Below are 12,030 nucleotides of genomic sequence, written 5' to 3' on the forward strand. Positions count from 1 at the left end.
ATGGACGTTGTCATCTTTATATCAGGAGGTAAATGTTTTAGCAGGCAGCTTTGTGTGGAATACTTCAATCAATCGAGAGGTTTCTTTTTATCTATGCAATCTTCGGAATTTTACAACAGAATTGCAACAAAAACTCTGAACGACCCATTAATTGCCTTTTGAAGTGCAATCGTTATCGATAATTTTCGCGCTTTGGTTATAATTGGCTGATATTGGGAATGGTTTGGAGGGTTATATTTAATCACTGGTGTTTAGACCAACCAGGCATCTCTCGCGTTGAACAATAACAACAAACACAATGTCTTTGTGTGAGTTTTAAAGAGTGGTGTATTTAAAATAACTAGGCTATTCCACAAAGTGACAATACAGTTTGCTCAGGAAATCCAATTATCACATGGATTACACCCGAGTCCTCTTTGTTGCTGGCCATTCACAATTTAAATATGTATCTGTAGAGGAGCGGCTGTCTTCTCGTTAGCAGCTTCTCGAGTCCTGAAAGATTTTCAGATGAGAAATAAAGCATAAATTAACAACAAAAAACATGGCTGCCATTCGATGATTACTAGAGATTGTCTTGATAGATTTATTTTACAATATCTAAAATCCACATAATGCATCTGTACAAAACTTAGCATCCAGGGTAAGGCCACATGGCATCGCAGACTTCATTCACATCCAGACTTTCTTCAGATGCGCAATTAATTATTGGCCTGCCTATTGACTTCAGAATTCTCCGAGCGGCATCCATGTCAGTCCATTGGCTAAACGACACTGGTAGAAGTCGCGAAGATTCGTGTCATCATCTACTTCATCTTTTCTGTTGAGTTCAGCATTTAGAACAAACGCGCAATTTCCAGCTACCCAGATCTGTGTTGGAACGAACTGCAGATGCTGGTTTAAACTGAAGATAGACATAAAAAAAACTGGAGTAACTCAGCGGGACAGGCAGCATCTCTGAAGAGAAGGAATAGGTGACGTTTCAGGTCTGAAGAAGGGTCTCCACCCGAAACGTCACCAATTCCTTCTCTCCAGAGATGCTGCCGGTCCCGCTGAGTTACTCCAGCAATTTCGTGTCTATCTTCTGCTTCAATGTATGTGCCTTACCTCGGCTAACATAATAGCCATGCCTGCCTTTAAAATGGAGATGAATGTCACAACACAATGAGCATTGCCTTATATTTTTACCTTTGTGAGAAGGGATGATTTCCCTGTAATATTGAATGCCTCAAATATCATAATCAAGGTATTTGACATTTCCACCATGTGATCAATTATAGTGTTTTTGGAGAAAAAAAAGAATTACAACCTAGAAAGCATGACTGTAAATAACATGTTATTAGTTGAGGACAATGTGCCAATTACCTGGGTATGTTTGGCAGTGAAGAGCTAGCAATACTATTCATTGTACTGTACCTTCACCCAACTTGTGCATATGATAATAAACTTGACTTGATAAACATACCAGCTCTCAGCTGTTAATTGCCACAGAATATTCAGAGGATAATTACACTGCAAATAAAATATGCCCAAGTGTACAAGGTTAACGAATGCATATCTTCAAGCTGATTATAGCTGGGGCGCCGTTGCTATTGAATCCTGTTGTTCTCAAGAGTGCAGGGTGGAGAATACGATGGGCTAGTATGCGCTTTAATGACCAATGACTACTTGGAGTTTGAGGTCAATTGAAAAGAAAAAAATGTCTTTGATCCTGTAAGGTGGGTGGTTTTCGGGATATTAATCCATGTCCTTGTAGACCAATCCCCTCTACAGAATTGTCCATGACTGGGCGTTGATTTAAACAAGATGCGGGCAATAGGGTGCAGAAAAATGTGATGCTTTAGGGCTTGTGAATTAGTTTAAATGGAAACAACTGTAACTTTAGAGTGAATACACTTAATCTATATTAGAAGTGAGAGTGTTTGATATGTGCAGGGTGTTGATATGACAAAATGTACAACATCCTAGAAATTAATATGAAATGTTAATTTTGTCAGGATAACATTTCACTATTAATGGTGGACTTTTCAGATTTGTCTTGGAAGCCACACAATGTATAAAAGGAAGGCACTTTAGAGGAAGTTGTGAAATGTCAAATATATTTCAGTCTGTTTAGCGATTGGTAATCCCCAGTGTGATTATATGGAACCTCCTGTGATTCAGATGCCTTTCTTCTCAGCAGCCAAACCCATTATAGGTTTATTCTCTTGAAGGTCTCACTCGCACTGATATTTTCTCGGTTAAGTCCGTGGCTGGCATTCCAAGCTTGCCTCGATGTCAATTGAACTTCACGTCTAAAGATGTAATGCACTTTTCTAGGTTCTTGGCTGGTTGGGAGAAAGGGAGTGTAGAGCCTGAGAAGGTCCAGCTTCACAAACTCCACAGATTGGTTGGGAATGGACAGAATTGGAATCCAACACACGAGTTCCCAGCCTTGAATGCCGGTCCTTTTATCTGAAACAAAACAACTTAGCAGTCAGGAGGTGATGCAACAAAATAAAATAACACAAGGACACAGAGTGCTGGAGTAACTCAGCGGGTCAGGCAGCATCTGTCGAGAACATGGATAGGTGACGTTTCACAGAGTGCTGGAGTAACTCAGCGGGTCAGGCAGCATCTGTGGAGAACATGGATAGGTGACGTTTCACAGAGTGCTGGAGTAACTCAGAACATCTAAGGATAGGTGAGGCAATGTTTCGGGCCGAAACCCTTCTGGGTTTCGGCCCGAAACGTTGCCTATTTCCAGAAGGTTCGGCCCGAAACGTTGCCTATTTCCTTAGCTCCATAGATGCTGCTGCACCATAACTCAGCGGGTCAGGCAGCATCTGTGGAGAACATGGATAGGTGATGTTTCACAGAGTGCTGGAGTAACTCAGCGGGTCAGGCAGCATCTGGGGAGAACATGGATAGGTGACGTTTCACAGAGTGCTGGTGTAACTCAGTGGGTCAGGCAGCATCTGTGGAGAACTGTGGAGAGGTGGTGGCGTTTCGGGTTGAGACTTCATCAGACTGTTTATAGAAGGGTAGAAGAAAGCTGGAAAAGGGGACAAGCAGGACAAAACGTGGCAGGTTACAGGCCGATAAAGGTGAGGGCATAAATACAACGCTGGGAGACAGTTAAATGAGAGAATGTCCATCCCTTTCTCCAGGGCAAAGCTCCTTCCTTCTTTCATCATTCTTACCTCGTCCAATAATTGCACTTGTCCAGTTCATTCAAATACAACTTACTTGCTCCGATGGAAACACAAGGAATTGGAATTTGAGTAAAACACAAAGTGCTGGAGGAACTCAGCAGGTCAGGCAGCATCTGTGGAGGGAATGGCTAGCCAATGTTTTTGTTCAGGACCTTATTTAGACTTTGATTCTATCCTTGAGCACCCTTCGGTCTCGACCCGAAACGTCACCTATTTCCTTTGCTCCATAGATGCTGCCGCACCCGCTGAGTTTCTCCAGCATTTTTGCCTACCTTTGATTTTCCAACATCTGCAGTTCTTTCTTAAACATTGATTCTATCCTTTGTTAGCGCACTAGTTGTGCTCAGTTTTCCATTATTCCTGACAAATTTTCCTTAGCTCATTCTCATTAGTTGATCACTCCACTGTATTGTCCTGCTGGGTTTAAACTGGAGACCTTTGCAAACGCTGTTACAGATTTCTCACTTATTGGACCAGTGAGACATAATAAAGACTCATCTGACACACACTATTTACTATCCTGGTAAAGAGGAAATTGAATAGTACTTGAACTTTACTTCCAAAGAACCATAAAAATAATGGGTAATAATGGACCCAGGCTGAAGAAAGGTCTCGACCCAAAACGTCACCCATTCCTTCTATCCAGAGATGCTCTATCCAGAGATGCTGCCTGTCCCGCTGAGTTACTCCAGCATTTTGTGTCTAACTGACTCAATTAGAAATTAGCCTCTTTCTGGAAACTTCCAAATTATATAACTTGGCATAGTATAATTTGAATAAAATATAGAGGAGTTGTTCTTGTGGTTTATTTTGCCATCAGTTCCTGACACATGAGCCTTGATTAGCCAGTTGATGTATATTTCCAGAGGTAGCTGCAACTAATCTACTTTGGTTGACACTGCGATACGTGGAGTCATAAGTTGGTCAAGATTCAAGATTCAAGAGAGTTTATTGTCATGTGTCCCAGATAGGACAATTAAATTCTTGCTTTGCTTCAGCACAACAGAATATAGTAGGCATGAATATAGAACAGATCAGTGTGTCCATATACCATTGAATATACATATATATACACACACACACACACATAAATAAATAAGCAGATGTCATGAAGTTGGGCAGCAATGAAGGGGGCAGAGCAGTTGTTCTCATGTTTTCAGGTCTATGCAACATTGCACTGTTGGGATTCCTCAGCCCTGTATCAGAGAACTAGTGCTAACAACTGCAAAACAACCTGTATTATTAATATAGGAAAATATTCCAATCCTCTTCAGAGGAACAATTAATTGGACACAAACAATTACAACAAATTATTTGACCTTTATGGCCAACATCGATAATTTTTGATCATAGCAACCAATTTACAGTTGCCAACAGGATTGGTAAATTTGAGGAGAGGTAAATTTCAGACTTCAAGAAAGCAAGATCAAGAGCAGAGCACAATGAGCGAGTCATCTAGAAATATGAGATGCAGACTGTTAGATCCTCGGTGTTTATGTTGAAAGAAGATGGCCAAGTTAATGTGTTTCTCCCAGAGAGCAAGACAGATAGTTGTGTCTATCTTCATGGATGATGAACAGATGCTTCACTGGATGCAGTGGGGCAATGGGTCTGGATCGAATAAGCTGCAGGGAATTTAGGCAAAATTAGGGCACATGGTATTGGAGGTAGGGTACTGACATGGATAGAAATTTGATTGGCAGACTGGAAACAAAGAGTAGGGATTAATAGGTTATTTTCAGAATGGCAGACAGTAACTAGTGGGGTACCGCAAGGCTCGGTGCTGGGACTGCAGCTTTTTACAATATACATTAATGATTTAGATGAAGGGATTAAAAGTAACATTAATGAATTTGCAGATGACACAAAGCTGGGTGGCAGTGTGAACTGTGAGGAGGATGCTATGAGGATGCAGGGTGACTTGGACAGGTTGGGTGAGTGGGCAGATGCATGGCAGAAGTCGTTTAATGTGGATAAATGTGAGGTTACCTACTTTGGTGGCAAGAACAGGAAGGCAGATTATTATCTGAACGGTGTCAAGTTGGGAAAATGGGAAGTACAACGAGATCTGGGGGTCCTTGTTCATCAGTTACTGAAAGTAAGCATGCAGGTACAGCAGGCAGTGAAGAAAGAGAATGGCATGTTGGCCTTTATAACAAGAGGAATTGAGTATAGGAGCAAAGAGGTCCTCCTGCAGTTGAACAGGACCCTAGTGAGACCACACCTGGAGTATTGTGTGCAGTTTTGGCCTCCAAATTTGAGGAAGGACATCCTTGATATTGAGGGAGAGCAGCGTAGGTTTACAAGGTTAATTCCCGGGATGGCGGGACTGTCATATGCTGATAGAATGGAGCGGCTGGATTTGTGTACTCTGGAATTTAGAAGAATGAGAGGGGATCTTATTGAATCATATAAGATTATTAAGGGTTTGGACACACTAGAGACAGGGAACATGTTCCCGATGTTGAGGGAGTCCAGAACCAGGAGCCATTAGTTTAAGAATAAGGGGTCGGCCATTTGGAACGGAGATGAGGAAAATCTTTTTCACACAGAGGGTTGTGAATCTGTGGAATTCTTTGTCTCAGAAGGCAGTGAAGGCCAATTCTCTGGATGCTTTCAAGAGAGAGTTAGATAGGGCTCAGGGGATATGTGGAGAAGGCAGGAATGGGGTACTGATTGTGGATGATCAGCCATGATCATATTGAATGGCGGTGCTGGCTGGAAGTGCTGAATGACCCATTCCTGCGCCTATTGTCTATTGTCTATTGAGACGGGGTTTATAAAATTCAATACATTCTAGAGCAATTTCTACGGAACGGCAGGTAGAAAATGTAGCTTCATTATTTAAGAAAAGCATGGGAGAGAATATGGAGATCACTAGCCCAACTAAAGTAATTGTTGCATTCATAAACTTATAGATTAATTCAACTCAGGAACAGGATATTTGGCCCACCACATCAATTGACCAGCAAGTACCTATCTACACTATTACAAGTACAACACTTGGTCTGCAGCCATCTATGTGTTAGCAATTCATCTGCTTGTGGAGATCTTTCCTAAAGGTTATGAGTTTAGTTTCTTCCATCAAACATTCCAGATTCCAATGAGCATTTGGGTCAGAAAGTTCTTCTTCAGAACCTCTAACCCCCTGGCGTTATCTACATCTTCTAACCTTAGAAACCCCTGCTATGGGTAAACATTTCCCACTGTCTACCCTATCCCCGCCCCACGTAATGTTGAACACCTATCAGTCCCTCAACATCCTCCATCGAAGGGGACCGAGCCCAGCCAATCTAGAGTCATAGAGTCATAGACTGATACAGTGTGGAAACAGGCCCTTCAGCCCAACTTGTCCACACCGGGCAACATGTCCCAGCTATACTAGTCCCACCTGCCTGTGTATGGTCCATATCTCTCCAAACCTGTCCTGTCCATGTACCTGTCTAACTGTTTCTTAAACGTTGGGATAGTCCCAGCCTTAACTACCTCCTCTGGCAGCTTGTTCCATACACCCACCACCCTCTGGTCCTCGATTCCCCTACTCTGGGCCAATGGGCCAAAGACTCTGTGCGTCTAACCGATCTATTCCTCTCATGATTTTATAGTCTCCCCTCGTGTCTGAAACACTCCCCCCCTGCAACATCCCTGTGAGTCTCCTCTGCACATCATCCAGTGCAATCACATTCTACCTATAGTGTGGCAGAGAGAAGTGTGCACATTTCCCCAGATGTGACTTGGCAATATGTTAAGGAAGTGATAATGGGGCATTTAGAATGCAGGGAAAGGATTAGGCAGTGTCTGTGTGGGTTTATGAAAGAAAATCACATTTGATTAATCTACTAGAATCTTCTGCGGTTGCACCCACCAGGATAGATGAGGAGGAACCTGGATGTACTTGAGCTTCTGATTTAGTGCTACAGACTAGAGCTTGTTAAACAACATGTTGAGCTCATGGAGAGTCATAAAGCACTGGGATAAGATCATAAGGTCATTAGTGCTAGGGACAGAATTAGGCCATTCAGCCCATCAAGTCTATTCCGCCATTCAGTCATAGCTGGTCTATCTCTCCCTCCCAACCCCATTCTCCTGCCTTCTCCCCATAACCTCTGACACCCGCACTAATCAAGAATCTATCTATCTCTGCCTTAAAAATATCCATTGACTTGGCCTCCACAGCCTCTGTGGCAAAGAATTCCACAGATTCACCACCCTCCGACTAAAGAGATTCCTCCTCATCTCCTTCCTAAAAGAACACCCTTTAATTCTGAGGCTGTGACCTCTAGTCCTAGACTCTCCCACTAGTGGAAACATCCTCTCCACATCCACTCTATCCAGGCCTTTCATTATTCTGTACGTTTCAACGCAGTTCCCCCTCATTCTTGTAAACTCCAGCGAGTACAGGCCCAGTGCCGTCATTCGCTGAACATAAGTGAACCAACTCAACGGGTCAGGCAGCATCTCTGGAGAAAAAAGGATGGGTGACATTTTGGATCAGGACTCTTCTTCAGATCTCGTGTTGAGCTCATCGGCATGGATTGAGGTTTGTTTAATGGACAGGAAACAGAGTGCTTGCATAAACTATTTATTGTTGGATTGGGAAACTGTGGATGAGGTTTCGCTGGGGCCAGTGCTGGACTCTATCGATTCACCATCCATATCAGCGGTTATGATAAGGAACCAAATGGGAAGCTGGTGGTAAGGAGCTGGGTGGGAGTGTGCCTTGGGAGGGGAATAAGGAGAGGCTTCAGGAAGATATCCAGGGAGCTGGGTGGGAGTGTGCATTGGGAGGGGAATAAGGAGAGGCTTCAGGAAGATATCCAGGGCGCTGGGTGAAGCAGGTGGAACATCATGTGGAGAAATGTGAAGTTATTCTCTTCTTAGAGAAAAATCAACAAGCACAATTTGTTAAATAGTGACAGATTGAAAGATGTTGGTGTTTAAGTGGTGAAATGGATTTGGATGTCCCGTACACAAAACTCTGAGAGTGAGTGTGTATGTAAAGCAGAAACATGATCTTTGGTCCACTATATAATTTAGAAAATAGGAATCGGATTAGGCAAAGTCTGCATGGATTTATGAAAGGAAAAGCCTCTTTGATGAATCTATTAGAATTTACTCGTATACTAGTATAATACTAATATATGCAGAGGCATCAGGGAGATATCAGGGAGTTGTGATACATACAGATAGTAATTACTGTTACATACAGAAAGTCTATACTGTTATACTTAAAACAAAAGCTTTTCACTGTACCTCGGTACACTTGACAATAAACTAAAACTCCAATTACTTTCAGTGATTGGTGCTAGGATTTCTGTAATCTTCAAACTATCTTCAATCTGCCACAATTAAAAAAACAACCTCTGCTTCTTAATTTTTCTCCCAAAATGGTTGGCTGCTCATTTTTCCACTTATCGGGGTCAGAATCTCAACAAAAGTGTCATCTATTCTACTCGGAGATGGCAAGAAATGTCTTCAGCTGCAGAAGAACAGATCATTGGAATTCTGTGTTGGAATGTGGAGGCTCATTCACTGAATAGACTCAAGACTGGAAACTGTAAATCTGTAGATGTTAAAGGAATCACAGTATAGGGGGTCAGTGTAGGGGCAAGATCAACCATGATCTTATTGAATGTTGGCGCAAGGACAGGTTCACTTCGCTCGCTTCTACTCCATTTCGCCTTCTGTTCTTATGTTCTTAAATTAAAGTTGAGCCAAAGAGACCACCATTGGAATGGGTGAGTAAAAGCTCGAGTTTGGAGGAGAGTTTAATTAAAACGTTTGCGGGAGAATGGAAAGGCAATGTAGCAGGCAGGTGCAGTGTGGCTGAATCCATAGCCTTCTGTGGTGGAATGGTGATCGTAGATTCAAGTGTGTTTAATTGTTACAAGTACCTGGAAGGAAACAGCAGAATTCTTACTTGCTGCAGCTATACACACCCAATCATTGAACACAATAAATGAACACAGCATAATCAATGATATAATGACTGGGAAGAATGCAAAACCTTTGTAGGAGTTTTTGTTGAGAAGTTTATAGAGTTGTGTTGGAGGGAGCTGCAGATGCTGGTTTACACTGAAGATGGACACAAAATGCTGGAGTAACTCAATGGGGAAGGCAGCATCTCTTGATCGAAGGAATGGGTAACGTTTTGGTTGGGCAAGGGTGACCCCAATGAGGGATTTTAATTTGGGAATAAAAATGTTAAATTTGTGAAGGAAATTTGACTTGGGTTAGACTGGAATAAACAAGATTTTAGATGAGCTCTAGTTTATGAGATTCGAATTGGAAGATTGGCACGTCACCCTCAAAATAAATAAAGCATAGATAAAGATATTTGGGAGCAGACCATTTAAGGCAAACATGAGATGTGTCATGATTGTGAGCAATTTTGGGCACCATATCTGAGGAAGGATGTGCTGGCTCTGGAGAAGGTCCAGAGGAGGTTTACAAGAATGATCCCAGGAATAAGTGGGTTAACATATGATGAGCATTTTTCAGCACTGGGCCTGTACTCGCTGGAGTTCAGAAGAATGAGGGAAGGAACTCACCCGCTGAGTTTCTCCAGCACTTTTGTCTACCTTTGATTTTCCAGCATCTGCAGTTCCTTCTTGAACAATAGACAACAGGTGCAGTAGGCCATTCGGCCCTTCGAGCCAGCACCACCATTCAATGTAATCATGGCTGATCATCCCCAATCAGTTCCTGCCTTCTCCCCATATCCCCTGATTCTGCTATCTTTAAGAGCTGGGTAAACCCCAAAAGCAGGTCACGTGGGCTGGATCACCTCACACGTGTGGTAGAGTGAGGGTTGAGGCAGTGGGGCAGCAGCTCAACCAGCTGTGCCATGCTGCCACTCCTGTGTGGGCTACAGGATTATTTTGCCACATAGGAAGTACAAACATGGGCTCAGTCCGACACGCCTCCCTAAAGATAGGATTAAAGACAAGCCGCACTCCTTCAATATTGCACTGAATTTTCCAGTCTTCGTCGGGTGTTCAAGGATGCGGAGAGATACTTGCCCCAAACGCCACTTGCCCCATAAGTTCCTGATCCAAGAACACGAGAGGCCAATAACCAAGTCACTGTCTAAAGCCAACAGGCAACTGCGTAACTTTATCTGTGGAGTGAGAGTTAGTGTAAAGTAATTCTGCCTCTTTACAATCTTAAACGATGAGCAACTCCACTTTGAGCCCCCAAAGTGTAAATGAAATGAATGACCATTTAATCAGTTTGTGTTTGAGTTACGAATAGCTGCCCGTACACCAGGAGATGACGTTGTGTGAGTGGATCGTTTAACTTCAGCAACATAGGCAGGTGTGGTGTCAGTTTGGCATTTCACCCCAAGGCAGCATCACTGACAATAGTGACCCTCCAAGGTGCTGCACTGAAGTGTGGGTCACTTAAGGGTCTCTCCCACTTAAGCAATTTGTTTAGACGACCGCCAGCGACTAGGACAATGGAATTCACTGAAGTCGGCACTGGCACAACATACACTAACCTGGTGACAGCCTTTGACAGCACCCATGGCAACCTACAACAGCACCCATGGCAACCTACAACAGCACCCATGGCAACCTACAACAGCACCCACAACAGCCTGCAACAGCACCCACAACAGCACCCACAACAGCACCCACAACAGCCTACAACATCCTACAACAGCACCCACAACAGCCTACGACAACTCAAATTGTCGCCACTGTTGCCGAAAAATTTCAACATGTTGAACATTTTTCGGCAGTCGCCTGTAGTTGCCTGTGGTCGCCTGTAGTCATCTGTAGTTGCCTGTAGTTGCCTGTAGTCACCTGTAGTTGCCTGTAGTCGCCTGTAGTCGCCTGTAGTTGCCTGTAGTTGCCTGTAGTCCCTGTAGTTGCCTGTGGTCGCCTGTAGTCGCCTGTAGTCGCCTGTAGTCGCCTGTAGTCGCCTGTAGTCACCTGTAGTTGCCTGTAGTCACCTGTAGTCACCTGTAGTCACCTGTAGTTGCCTGTAGTCGCCTGTAGTCGCCTGTAGTCATCTGTAGTTGCCTGTAGTCGCCTGTAGTCGCCTGTAGTCACCTGTAGTTGCCTGTAGTTGCCTGTACTCACCTGTAGTCACCTGTAGTCACCTGTAGTCACCTGTAGTTGCCTGTACTCATCTGTAGTCGCCTGTAGTCGCCTGTAGTTGCCTGTAGTCACCTGTAGTCACCTGTAGTCACCTGTACTCACCTGTAGTTGCCTGTAGTCACCTGTAGTCACCTGTAGTTGCCTGTAGTCACCTGTAGTCGCCTGTAGTCGCCTGTAGTTGCCTGTAGTCACCTGTAGTCACCTGTAGTCACCTGTAGTCACCTGTAGTTGCCTGTAGTCGCCTGTAGTCACCTGTAGTCGCCTGTAGTTGCCTGTAGTCGCCTCTAGTCGCCTGTAGTCGCCTGTAGTCACCTGTAGTCGCCTGTAGTTGCCTGTAGTCGCCTGTAGTCACCTGTAGTCGCCTAAGTGGGACAGGCCCATTAGACTCTGACATCAACTTGGAACGAATCTTGAATCTCGTGCCGACGGGAAAACACGAGGAACTGCAGATGCTGTCATTTTGAACAAACCACAAAGTGCTGGAGGAACTCAGCAAGTCAGGCAGCATCTGTGGAGGGAATGGACAGGCAACGTTTCAAGTCGGGACCCTTCTTGAGGCTGGTAACAGGGATTTGTTGAAGCTTTATTCTCCCTTTTGGCACAAACGGGACGAGTGCCAACAGGCCATGGTTTAAACGTGCACATGTAATTAATTTTTTTCCTTTTTGGTTCCTGCATTGGAAAATGAGCCTGTGATTACGTGCTCTGATATTTGTGAAAACTGAGACATTTCT

At 43.8% G+C, this 12,030-nt stretch overlaps 1 protein-coding gene across 1 annotated transcript in view; it reads left to right on the forward strand.

Moving 5' to 3' along the window:
• znf536 (zinc finger protein 536) overlaps positions 1-12,030 on the forward strand; it is a 410,627-nt gene that overhangs the window by 6,949 nt on the left and 391,648 nt on the right.

Source organism: Leucoraja erinacea, chromosome 17 (genome assembly GCF_028641065.1).
Source record: "Leucoraja erinacea ecotype New England chromosome 17, Leri_hhj_1, whole genome shotgun sequence".
Taxonomy (NCBI): domain Eukaryota; kingdom Metazoa; phylum Chordata; class Chondrichthyes; order Rajiformes; family Rajidae; genus Leucoraja; species Leucoraja erinaceus.